Source organism: Nicotiana sylvestris, chromosome 2, assembly GCF_000393655.2.
Source record: "Nicotiana sylvestris chromosome 2, ASM39365v2, whole genome shotgun sequence".
Lineage (NCBI taxonomy): Eukaryota > Viridiplantae > Streptophyta > Magnoliopsida > Solanales > Solanaceae > Nicotiana > Nicotiana sylvestris.
The window spans coordinates 125,419,116-125,426,047 of record NC_091058.1 but is presented as its reverse complement, the minus strand read 5'-3'; positions in this window follow the sequence as shown (position 1 = coordinate 125,426,047).

Sequence of the window (6,932 nt, the reverse complement as noted above, 5' to 3'; positions counted from 1 at the left end):
TAGAAGCTAGGCAAGCCGCTAAACATAGAAATTGCTGACTCTTTCATTTTTATCCCTTTTTAACAATTTGAATTAACAGGTAATCAACATTTAGATATTAACGGTAAATGGAAACAAGCGGAAAACTTAATCTAATATAATGACCAAAACTAGTACGATAAAGACAACACACATCTCTACCCAGAATTCGGTGTCACAATATCATTGACGAACTAAGATTTCTGCAACAAATGTTTGAAAGAAATACAATCTATCTTGAAATCAAATGAGAACGGAGTACATAATAAAGTAGAAGAGAACGCCGGGCTTGTGGACGCATGCAAGACTACCTCGGGATCTCTAGCTGGACTGAAGGCAGATTCCCTAAGTGCTACTGTCCAAAAGCTGCTCCAGAATCTACACATAGTGCAGAGTGTAGCATCAGCACAACCGACCCCATGTTTTGGTAAGTGCCTGGCCTAACCCCGGTGAGGTAGTGACGAGGCTAGGACCAGACTCTAGATAAACCTGTGCAGTTATATAATATAAATCGGAAAATAAACAGGAATAACAATTAAAATGGGAGGGGGTACATGCTACGGGGGAAATATCAATCCAGCAGAAACTTAAGAGAAATATGAGAGAACAATTCAAGATCTACAACAAAACAATAATGACACTGTTACGGTGCGCAACCCGATCCCTATCATTTATTACTGTTGCGGCGTGCAACCCAATCCCTGTCATTTGATACTGTTGCGACGTGCAACCCGATCCATTTATATCACTGTTGCGGCGTGCAGTCCAATCCAATATAACATTGTCGTGGCGTGCAACCCAATCCAATATAATGTTGTTGCAGCGTGCAACCCGATCCATATATATCATTGTTGCGGCGTGCAAGCCAATCCAATATAACATTGTTGCGGCATGCAACCCGATCCATCTATAGTATTGTTGCGGCGTGCAACCCGATCCATATATTTATATACCTTTAACAACAACCATACCAAGAGTCCCCGCAAGGGATCAACAAATAACTACACTATCCCGGCAAGGGATTTGACAGTAAAAGTAAATACGTCCCGACAAGGGAGAAACAACTATAACCAATCTTAACCCAACATCTAACCATCTCAGCTAACACCACTACTCTATCATAAGTAATTTCCACGAAAACAATCTTAATCCTTGCTCAATACCGAGAATCATAATTAAAGCATCCATAGTATCATTAAGAACACAATAAATTACAATTTAAGACTCACAGTCATGCTCGACACTAATGTATAGATACTTGTCACCATGCCCATACGTCGTACTCAATAAAAAGCAATTAGCAAAGAGGACACCACTCCTAATCCCTCAAGCTAAGGTTAGACCGAACACTTATCTCGATGCCACGAATACAACTCAAGTTTCAATTATAGCTTTACCCCTTGATTCCACTGCCAATTCGCTCGTATCTAGTCACAAGTTACTTAATTAGATCAATAAACACTAAATGAATCAATTTGAATGCACGAAAATGAATTTCCCAAAGTTTTGCCCAAAAAGTCAAAAATCGCCCCCGGGCCCACAAGGTCAAAACCCGAGGTTCAAACCAAAACCCGATTATTCATTCCCCCACGAACCCAAATATATAATTTGTTTTGAAATTGGACCTCAAATCGAGGTCCAAATCCCGAATTTTTGAAAAACCTAGGTTCTACCCAAAACACCCAATTTCCCCCAAGAAAATTATTGATTTTAAGTTGAAATCATGTTAAAAGATGTTAATGATTGAAGAAAAGTAGTTAAAAACGACTTACAATTGATTTGGAGAAGAAGAAGCCTTTGAAAAATCGCCCTAGTGTGTTTATGTTTTGAGAGGATATGAAAAATGGGTTTAAAATCGTCTAAGTATAAAAGTTGCAGGTCTCAGGTATGGGAATTGCGAACATGGGTTCGCAATTGTGAACCCCGACCTCTGCTAAGCTGGGAAATGCGAAACAGGGCTCGCATTTGCGAACCCTTCAGAAATGCTAGACTTTTGCATTTGCGAAAACAATGTCGCATTTGCGACACATATGTCGCATTTGCAGCGAAGGCATCGCATTTTTGGAAAGGACACTCGCATTTGCGAGACAAGGCAGGCCTGGGCTGGTTTCGCATTTGCGAGCTCGCATTTGCAAGCTAGGCTTCGCAAATGCGAAGCCAGCAAGCCTGGACACACCAGCTAAAATCTGCAACTTTCTAAGTTCAAAATGCACCCCGCGGCCTATCCAAAACTCACTCGAACCCTCGGGGCTCCTAAACAATTATACACACAACCTCAAAAACATCCCACGGACTTATTCGTGTACTCATATCACCAAAATAACATCAAAAACATCGAATTAAACCTCAATATCAATGAAATTTCTCAAAACTTCTTTGAACATCAAATTTTGCATTTAAGGTCCGAATCACGTCAAATGGATTTCGTTTCTCACCAAAATTCACAGAATTATCTTAAATCACATATAAGACCTATACTGGGTGCCGGAACTAAAATAAGGTCCCGATACCAACATGTTCTAATCAAAATTCATTTCCAAATCCTTTAAACCATTTCAGAAAACAGTTTTCTTTAAAAATTCATTTCTCGGGCTTGGGACCTCAGAATTCGATTTTAGGCATACGCCCAAGTCCCACATTTTCCTACGGACACTCCGAGACCGTCAAATGACAGGCCCGGGTCCGTTTACCCAAAACATTGACCGAAGTCAAATTAATTTATTTTATAGTCAAAATTTATCATTTTTCATAGATTTTCACATATAAGCTTTCTGGCTACGCGTCCGGACTGCGGACACAAATCGAGGTGATGCTGAAAGAGGTTTTTAAAGTCTCGGAACGCAAAATTTCATTTTAAAACAAGTGATGACCTTTTGGGTCATCACATTCTCCACCTCTAAAACAATTGTTCGTCCTCAAATGGACAGAAAAAGGAAGTACCTGAGTCGGGGAAAGATGGGGATAACGGCTCCGCATATCGGACTCGGACTCCCAGGTTGATGCCTCAGGAGGCTGACCTCTCCACTAAACACGAACAGAAGGAAAACTCTTCGATCTCAACTGACAAACTTGACAGTCTAGGATAGCTACCGGCTCCTCCTCATAAGATAAGTCCTTGTCCAACTGGACAGTGCTGAAATCTAACACGTGGGATGGATCGCCGTGATACTTCCAAAGCATAGACACATGAAACACTGGATGCACGACTAACAAGCTCGGAAAGTTTATAAGCCACCTCTCCCACTCTCAAATGGGCCAATAAACCTAGGGCTAAGCTTGCCCTCCTTCCCAAATCTCATCACGCCCTTCATAGGTGACACACGAAGCAATACCGGCTCACCGACCATGAATGCCAAATCACGAACCTTGTGGTCGGCAAAACTCTTTTGCCTGGATTGAGCTGTACGAAGCCTATCCTGAATAATCCTGACCTTATCTAAGGCATCCTAAACCAGATCCGTACCCAACAATCGAGCCTCTCCCGGCTCAAACCATCCAATCGAAGACCGACACCGCCTACCATATAAAGCCTCATAAGGAGCCATCTAGATACTCGACTGGTAGTTGTTGTTGTAGGCAAACTCTGCTAAAGGAAAAACTGATCCCACGAGCCTCCAAAGTCAATAACGCAAGCTCAAAGCATATCCTCCAAAATCTGAATAGTTCGCTCGGACTGCCCGTCCATCTGAGGATGAAATGCTATGCTCAACTCAACCTGCATAGCCAACTCTCGCTGAACTGCTTTCCAGAAGCGCAAGGTAAACTGCGTACCTCGGTCCGAAATGATAGACACATGCACACCATGAAGGCGAACAATCTCCCGGATATAGATTTCAGCTAACCTCTCAGAATAATAGGAAACTGCCATAGGAATGAAATGCGCTAACTTGGTCAGCCTATCAATAATAACCCACACTGCATCAAACTTCCTCCGAGTCTGTGGGAGTCCAACAACGAAATCCATAGTGATCCGCTCCCACTTCCACTCGGGAAGCTCAATCCTCTGAAATGAACCACTGGGCCTCTGATGATCGTACTTAACCTACTGACAATTCAAACAATGAGCCACATATGCAACGATATCCTTCTTCATTCTCCGCCACCAATAATGCTACCGCAAATCTTGATACATCTTCGCGGCGCCCGGATAAATAGAGCACCGGGAACTATGGGCCTCCTCTAAAATCAACTCTCGAAGCCCATACACATCAGGCACAAAAACTTGACCCTGCAATCTCAAAACTCCATCATCACCTAAGGTAACCTACTTGGCACCTCCGTGCTGCACCGTGTCCTAAGGACATACAAATAAGGATCATCATACTGCCGATCTCGAATCCGCTCTAATAATGAAGAATGAGCGACTGTGCAAGCTAACATATGGCTGGGCTCAGAAACATCCAACCTCACAAACTGATTGGCCAAAGCCTGAACAACCAATGCAAGCGGCCTCTCACCGACCAGAATATAAGCATGACTGCCCATACTGACTGACTTCCTACTCAAAGCATTGGACACCACATTGGCCTTTCCCGGATGATATAAGATGTTTATGGCATAATCCTTCAACAACTCCAACCACCTCCTCTGCCTCAAATTCAACTCCTTTTGCTTGAACAAATACTAAAAACTCTTGTGATCCGTGAACACCTCACATGCTATGCCATATAGATAATGCCTCCAAATATTCAACGCGTGAACAATGGCTGCCAACTCCAAATCATGAACCGGATAGTTCTTCTCATGAATCTTCAACTGCCGCAAAGCATAAGCAATGACTTTTCCATCCTGCATCAACGCTGCACCAAGTCCAATACGAGATGCATCACAATAAACTGTGTAAGGTCCTGAACCATTGGGCAAAACCAACACTGGTGCCAGAGTCAGGGCTGTCTTGAGCTTCTAAAAGCTCGCCTCACACTCGTATGACCATCTGAATTGGGCACCCTTCTGGGTCAACCTGGTCATCAGGGCTACGATAGATGAGAACCCCTCTACGAGATAACTATAGTAGCCTACCAATCCCAAGAAACTCCGAATCTTTGTAGCTGATGCTGGTCTAGGCCAGTTCTTGACTGCCTCAATCTTCTTCGGATCAACCTGAATACTCTATGTTGATACAACATGACCCAGAAATGCAACTGAACTCAACTAGAACTCACACTTCGAGAACTTAGCATATAACTGACTATCCCTTAAGGTCAGAAGAACCACTCTAAGATGTTGCTTGTGCTCCTCCCGGCTGCGGGAATATATCAAAATATCATCAATGAAGACTATCACGAACAAATCCAAGTAAGGCCTGAACACTCGATTCATCAAATCCGTAAAAGCTGCTGGGGCATTCGTCAACCCGAATGAAATCACCAAGAACTCATAATTCCCGTACCGGGTGCGAAAGGCTATCTTAGGGGCATCGGATGCCCTAATCCTCAACTGATGGTAGCCAGATCTCAAATCAATCTTCGAAAATACCTTGGCACCCTGAAGCTGATCAAACAAATCATCAATCCTTGGCAATGGATACTTATTCTTGATTGTAACCTTGTTCAACTGCCGATAATCAATACACATTCTCATCGATCCGTCCTTCTTCTTAACAAACAACACCGCCGCACCCCAAGGTGAAACACTCGACCTAATGAAACCCTTCTCAAGCAAGTCTTGCAACTGCTCCTTCAACTCTTTTAACTCAGGTTGGCCCATACGATACGACATGCTAGAAATGGGCTGAGTGCTCGGAGCCAAGTCTATACAGAAATCGATATCCCTATCAGGTGGCATACCTGGCAGGTTTGAAGGGAATACCTTAGAAAACTCACAAACAACGGGCACAAAATCAATAGAAGGAACCTCAACACTAGAATCACGAACATATGACAAATAGGCCAAACACCCCTTCTCGACCATACTCCGAGCCTTCACATAAGAAATAACACTACGGGTAGAATGACCAGGAGTCCCTCTCCACTCCAAATAAGGTAAACCCGGTAAGGTTAAGGTCACAGTCTTGGCATGACAGTCCAAGATGGCGTGGTAAGGTGATAACAGTCCATCCCCAATATGACATCGAAATCAAGCATGTCCAGAAGCAACAAATATACACGAGTCTCAAGATCCCTAATCACGACTATACAAGAGCGATGGACTCGATGTACCACAATAGAATCACCCACCGGTGTAGACACATAAATAAGATCACTCAAAAAATCACTAGGCATAACCGGATACGGTGCAAAATAGGATGAAACATACAAGTACGTAGACCCTAGATCAAATAACACTGAAGCATCTCTATCACAAACTAGAACCGTACCTGTAATAACTGCATCTGAAGCTTCAGCCTCAGGTCTGGCTGGAAGAGCATAACATCGGGGCTGGGCCACACCGCCTTGAACTATATCTCTAGGATAACCTGCTGCTGGCCGGCTTCCACCTCTAGCGGTCTGAGCTCCATCTCTAGCACCTCTACCTCCACTTCTAGCACCTCTACCCCCACCTCTAGCTGGCTGGGCAGCCTACGGAACACCTGGTGCCTGAACCATAGCACGGGAACCCTACTGCAATGACTGAGTACCCACCAACCTTGGACAAGCTTTCCTGATATGACCATACTCACCACACTCAAAACATCCACCTGAGTGCTGCGGCCGAGGAAACTGAGACTGACCCTGACGACCTAAATGGCCACCCCAAAAACTCTAGAGCGGTGGTGCACTGATAGGAGCTGGCGGTGCACTATAGGGTTGCTGATCAGGATACTACATGTGAGAACCACGACCACCTAAAGCACCATGAGAAACCTAAAGTGCTGACTGAAAGGTCCCAGGAGGATGGCCTATACCATATGAATCCCTGCCTCAAGATGAGGCACCACTGAATCTGCCTAAATGACGGGGCCTTTTGTCCGACCC